This window comes from Triticum aestivum, chromosome 2B (assembly GCF_018294505.1).
Source record: "Triticum aestivum cultivar Chinese Spring chromosome 2B, IWGSC CS RefSeq v2.1, whole genome shotgun sequence".
NCBI lineage: Eukaryota > Viridiplantae > Streptophyta > Magnoliopsida > Poales > Poaceae > Triticum > Triticum aestivum.
Window position 1 is genome coordinate 44,096,158 of NC_057798.1, and position 6,767 is coordinate 44,102,924.

Consider the following 6,767-nt stretch of genomic DNA (forward strand, 5'->3'; position numbering starts at 1 on the left):
CCCTACTCTATCCAATTTTGTCCTCTTTTATGCCTGCCCTACTCTAGCAACGAGCTGCATACGAGGAGGCATAGAGGGAGATGTGGGAGGGAGGCATGCTCGGGGATGCAGCGATTCTCTAAGGTGATAGTCGTTTACTAGATCGGTACCGCGCCTTGGCACGAGAATGCCGGTCCCAAGTTAGTAGGAATCCAGATTTAGCATATGCATTTATACAGGACAACTACCGAGTGGTCCATTAAATAGGGATTTCATAATCTGGAACATTAGTTACTGCGTCAATCAGTGCATACCAGGAAAAAACATAAGAACAAGACACTTCCTACCAAAATATATGTGTCCTCTAAAACCAGAATCGACATGAACAAACAAAAGAATTGTTGACGAACAACACTTGGACGAAGCAAATCATTCTAAGCCTACAATTGATAAGATGGGTGGGACATACGCAAAGGAATTGTTGACGAACAACACTTGGACGAAGCAAATCATTCTAAGCCTACAATTGATAAGATGGGTGGGAACACATATGCACGGGCCAGCCACTGAGTGATGCATTTAAATAGGGATCTCGCAATCTGCACCGATAGTTGATGCATCAATATATAATAGGAAAGATTTCATAAAGAAGAGCAAGGGTATTACTAATGGCAGGGGCAAGCATTATTGGCATCTTGGCAGTCGCTTAATATGTCAATCTTTTGATCGTCATCTTCAACTTCCTTACATTCTGGACATTTTCTCTTTTAAATCACTTGAATGGTCTTCAAATAGCATTGCCCACGAGGATATGCCTCACTACGGCAAGCCACGCCAACACATACACCACAAGAAGGAGGAGCATCACATCCTCGTCTGTTCTGCGGTGTGGTGGCGGATGTGCCTATCCTGCGGAGTGCCGAGGAGTGACAGCAACCTAGGTTATGATCAGCAGCAGCATGAGCACAACGACGGTAAGAGAAATAGGGAAGGATAAAGTGCACGGAAGAGGCGGGTAGAAGCAGCGAGGACCTTGAGGACGGCGCTGCCCGAGTCGTCCTCCTTGATGAGGAAGCACCAAGGGAAACTTGATGCTTGCCGCTGGCCTCCCTGATGAATTGGAGCTGAGCACTACGGGGTCAGAGGTGCAGCGCCTCATGCTTCTCCCGCTGACCACCGAGGAAAGCGAGGCCAGCTTGGGAGCAAAAGAGCCAGAAGCTGAATATATATAAGCAATCAACCAAGAAATGAGATGCTATATGTGAATAATATACAAATAAGAGATGCTATATAAATGACCTGCAGCGCGCCTTGGCGCGCGGTGCCGGGGCCGATTGTTGTGCCTAAGCGTGTGTGCCAGCCAGGCAAGCTTAGCATGTTTACTGGCCTATGATAAAGCAGAAGCATTTATCCTGATTAATAGCAATAGGAGTTGAGCACAAAGCAGAAGCATTTAGCTTGATTAAGAGCAGTATGGCATAAAAATTAGTGCTATATAGTAGCAGAAGCAAACAAAGCGGTAATGAGATCGATATTGAGCAAGCAAACCACATATAGGAGAGAATGCCATTTTTTCATACAAAGCAAGATTTTGATCTAACATAACAGAGAAACGGGCCTAACAGAGAAACATTTTGATCTAACAGAGAATGTCATAAAGATTAGTGCTATAGAATGACATTTGGATCTAACATATAGGGCTAACAGTGAAAGCCTTTTCTTGGTGAAGTTCTTGTTGCCCAGAGTTTCGTGGTAGAATACGCCTCCTCTTGCGCCGCAAGGTATTGTTTGACACACAATAGAAGGGAACCAGAAATATTATGCCAGCCTTGCTTGTTTTTTGTAAGGCATGGAACAAAGAAATAGGCCTTTTACTGTGTCTATATGGGCCTACCTGATCGCCTCGAGTTGAAAACAAGAGAATCACGCTCCACGCCTTCATACCAATAGAGAAGCTGAGCCTAGGTGTATCAATTACGAACATGTGTTCTGCTACATCTAAAATAGAAGGATCAGTATGGTCATTACATGGTATTCTGAAGACAAATTAAACAAGTATCTGCTGCTGATAAAAAAAGTATAACAGGATTTGGTGAAATGTCAGTAGATTCTTAGGATCAGGGCAGCAGTCTTCGCCATCTAAAATTCTCTAGTTTGTAATTACACAAAAAATGGAGTTTCATTTGTTTGTATTTACACAAAAATAGAGTTTCCTTTGTTTTTCTACATACAAAAAAATGGAGTTTGCTAATGCAATCACATGTAGCAGAGTTGTTCAATCAATTGACAGGAGGGAATGATACATACACTAATCACCACAAAGTCATGTAACAAAAAATAGAGGAAAACTGAAGGAAGAGACAAAGATGGCATTACCTTCACAGGAGAGGTAGACCTGACTTTGCTGGGAGAGGAGAAGGGTAGCGGTCATCGCCATCGTCGACGGGAGGTGTCTCCAGTGAGAAAAGACATGGAAGCAAGTTGGAGATTCGCAACCCAACTACAATGAACTCCACTAAAATCCTTTGAAGCATTCAATTGCTGCAACATACCTAGAGGAAAGTAGCCCAATTAGCTCACCCGCTCACCAAAAAAAGAAATGGAGGGAAAGAAATCCAAGAACACAAGCTTGCACTACAATGGGTGAGTGGATAAGAAACAGAAACATGTAGCAATACAATAAGCCTTTGAAGCACTTAGCCTTAGTTGAAACTTGGAGCTGATAGGATAACCAAATTAATTTAGCACCCAAGAACAACATTTCAGTCGACAGGACTGCAACCACAATAAGCACATACCCGAGAGGCAGCACATGAAATCTAAGTTACATATCTGAATAGTAGCTACCAGCTGAAGTTTGACACAATCAAACATGGAACAGAGAAGAAGGGAGGAGGAGCGAACTGTAGTGAGCAGCTGTACCTGCTTGAGTTGTCCCCTTCTCTTGGAGAGGACGAGACGACGATCTGGTCGTTGAGCATCTTCCAGGCGCCGTCCTTGAAGCGAATCTCGACGATGTCGACGACGGACTTCCTGCTGCTAGCCACTTCACCGGCCAGGTGGCACTACTTCACCACATTCAGGAGCGACCCGGTCGCCGCATCGAGTCTGCTACACTCTTGCATCACCACCAATCATTAGGTATTTTTAAACAGCCGGTGCACACGTCTGTAATCCAAAAGCAGAAAACAAATTGAGAAAATGTGCAGAGTCCCACCCTTGACCAAATACCCTTGCAAATGCAACCTGACCAATCGGAATGCATATGATGAGCTGATAGCACACATAAACTGCAGTAGGATTAAGTCTTGGGGTTTTTTAAGCTACACACAGAAAGAGCTTAACCCAGACAAAATGAAACTAATTCATGGAATGGAAGGATATGTACAAACCTTTAGTTAACTATTTAACTTTAAGAAAGGCTATCGTATGCAAGGGACATAAAGATGGTTAATTTAGATGTTCACACTGCGCAATGATTAGACAACATGGGTTTACGTGGGATGGTAAACAACCCAGTTACAATGCCAGAAAGAACTTGAAATTAACTCTGCTACTATGCTTCAGAGACATTAACTCTTCAATCTACTGTAGCTATCACAGAGTTTACATGAGCAACTATCACACAGGTACATGGAATCTTACCTTAAATGTTTTCCACAATGACATCCAGCTATCAAGGCTAATCTCAATATATCTTAGAACACCAATGTTATTTCCCTTAGTTCACCCGTTCCTGCAACATCCATGAAAAGAACACGAATTTGCCCTTAGTTCATATAGCATGCAACTTGCTCTCGCACTGAAAACCAGAATAAGATTTTGTCAGCAAATATTATGAAGTAACAAAAGAAAACACAAAATCCGATCATGTTAATAGAGCACCAACAGAATCTCTACTATCATTTGGACACTACAAGGAATAAGAATAAATGACATATGAAATCAGTGTTTTAACTTTACATGTTTGATAAAGAAAATGCTACAGTGGGCCATGAGAAGCAGAGTTCACCTGACTTGTTCATGAAGAGTACAAAGGTCACGCAAATCTTCTGTTGAAAGAGAATTTCCGTGTAAAAGTGAAAACGGAGCCACGAGAAATCAATGTACTTGGTTGTTTGAAGGATAAAAAAACAAAAGATCACTATATGTACTTGATCCTGCATTTTGTCGTTCACTTGTTCGCGATGAATAACTGTCCTGAGGCATTCTTTTGCCATTTGACACTGATATACCTATAGATGAATGTGGCATGTCATACTGTCAGTAGAAGAAAGTAACCAGCAACTCGCTAGATAATATAAAAAAGTGAAAAGACATGAAAAATACAAGATCCGCCTGACCGCCACAAGCCATGTGGACGCAAACACCACAAGACAAGAGCAACAACACGTCCTACTATTTGGGCATTATGCATTCTAGGCGCAAATCTGGCAATCAAATAGACATATAACTCCATACAAAACAACTGCATTCTGCAATGTTGAACCATGCACAAATAGATGCTCCAGGGCTAAATTTCCAGGTAAAACATATATGGTAGCAGTTGCCAAAAGAGACATATACTATGCTCAATACCACATAGAAACGTTTCAATGAAAATAAAAGGCTGCTACATGCATCAAAATATCATGACATTAGCATTTCACAAGACTTGCCATCTCAGTTTTCAGTCCACTTCTAATCTGCAAAATAAGAGAAAATCCAGATTGAGACAGAGATGGACCTGTAGATCATCGACAGTCACTTCGATGAATTATTTCATGAAATCCATCGTCACATTCCCGAGAAAGCTAAAGTTCTGGTGTGATATCGGAACCTACAGATATAGAAGATCGACTGTCACACATGATGTTACTGAATTAAATTCAGAAAATACATAAAGTATGACTTCGAGTTTAAGGTTCAATCCTTCCAGTCAATATCATCTGGACCAATCCCATGTATCAAATAATTTAAACTTCCGGAGAGCCATTATCACTTATCGTATCACCACCCTTACAAAACAGAGGTATGAAGCAAACAATGATGGTAAACAAAAAAGAAACATTGTGGCACAATAGACTTACAGTGTGTGGAGCATCCAAATCCTCCATCAGTTAATGATTCAATATGGTTAGATCTGACATAAATCAGTGTAAACTAATTAGCACTAAATGGCAAATTGCGCCACTGGAATGAAGAGATGTAAAAAAAATAGTCTAATTTGCAGGGATATGTGTGTGAGGAGAAAATAAGCGAGTGGGAAGATGAACTGGGGTGATCCATTGATCTGAAATCAGCGGATCTGGACTGGATATGCGCTGCCGCTGGGCCCCCAGCGTGGCGACAAGACCATGCTATCCACTGCGGCTCCACGGAGACATTGTGCCTCTCCTACTGAGCACCAAGTGGCGGCAGCCTAAGTTGGGATCAGCGGCCTCAAGAGCACGTCCGCAGGCCAACAAACAGGGAAAGAAGAAGATTCACGGACGATAAAAAATTGTACTGTACTTTGATGATTCATCTAACCTCTAACTGAAATGTTACTACTCGAAACAAAAATACACTGCATATGTACCAAGAAAAGTAATCCTTGATTTCCCTTTGCATAGCAATAATGAGATTAAACAAAGGAGAACATAACGCTTACATAGACATGATAAGCACCAGAATTAGATATTTTGTCAGTAGCATAGCACACACATGATAAAGTAAAAGCCCAGGAAAAGAAAAAAAATGTGAGAGGGATGGAATATGGAGAGAAACAACCTTGAAATCATAGTGAAAGAGAGATCACATGTATGTGTTGCTTCCAAGAATTGCCTCGTTCTTCAGGCCATTGCAGATCTGGAAAATAAAAGGCAACCGAGGTTGACATCAGAGAGAGAGGGAGATGGCCTGGGTGCTTTGCTCCCTGATGAACCGTGGTGAGCCAGCGTGCTGCACAGGAGCAACTGGATGGAATCCAAGCAAGAAAGCTACAGAGAGAAGGAGAGGGATGGTGGACCTTGGCATCGTCGAGGTCTCTCCTGGTGGAGTGCAAGAAGAAGCATGCGGCCGGGGGCTCCTCTCAGCGTGCAGCCCAGGTTGAAGAAGCACTTGACCACGGCCCGGCCAAGGAAGAACGGTGGCCGTCGTGTCGGGGAAGAGCGGCATTGGCGCACGCCCATCCCCCCCTACGCAGTTGACCCGCGACGCCTACGCCTCCGGCGAACGCGGCAAGAACCCACGGAGGCACACGCACAAGGTGTTGCGCCCGCATGGCTTGACGACACCGGCGACGCCTCCCTCTCTGGTCGCTTCCTTCACAGCGCCGTCCGGTAGGTGGCGGCGATGGCATGGCGGCGGCGGACGGGGAGGATGTTTTGTGGTGGCGGCGGCGGACACAGAGGATGGGGGCGGCGGCGGCGGATGTGGAAGAACGCAGGCGGCGGCGGCTCGCGCGCGAGAGAGATGTGCGGGAGAGAGAGAGATCGATTGGGGAGGAGGCAGCGAATCTGAGATGAGCACGTGTTGACCTAAGACGTGATATGACGAAAATACCCTCGTGGGGCATCAGAATATCGGCGGTGGCACGAGATCTTTACAGCGGGGGATGAAACTGTTCATTCCTACAGTACCGCGGCTTCGATCCGACGGCCCAGCTCCTTTCACCTCTAGATCGGACGGCCAGATTCGCATCAAGCAACCTGCAGATCCAACGGCCAGGAACTCGAAACGGCTGAGGAGCCGGGAGGTTCACTAGATCTCTTATTTCTCGATGCGCTCCCACACATGTCTTCATATATCCTCTTTTTTCCGCCCCG

General features: G+C 44.3%; 1 long non-coding RNA gene across 14 annotated transcripts; it reads right to left on the reverse strand.

Annotated features, from left to right (window-relative positions):
- Positions 1-313: 313 nt before the first annotated feature.
- Positions 314-6,443, reverse strand: LOC123043360 (uncharacterized). 14 transcript variants are annotated; one of them, XR_006419160.1, is made up of 13 exons: positions 5,969-6,443; positions 5,731-5,808; positions 5,049-5,101; positions 4,706-4,798; positions 4,134-4,214; positions 3,992-4,031; positions 3,625-3,715; positions 2,902-3,147; positions 2,356-2,531; positions 1,874-1,977; positions 1,279-1,366; positions 1,012-1,197; positions 314-916 (listed from the first exon to the last, which is right to left on the reverse strand). It is a non-coding gene; the product is annotated as an uncharacterized lncRNA (long non-coding RNA). The 14 variants fall into 14 exon arrangements; XR_006419164.1 differs by having other exon boundaries at positions 2,902-3,087; positions 5,049-5,808; XR_006419165.1 differs by having other exon boundaries at positions 2,902-3,090; positions 5,049-5,808.
- Positions 6,444-6,767: the final 324 nt, after the last annotated feature.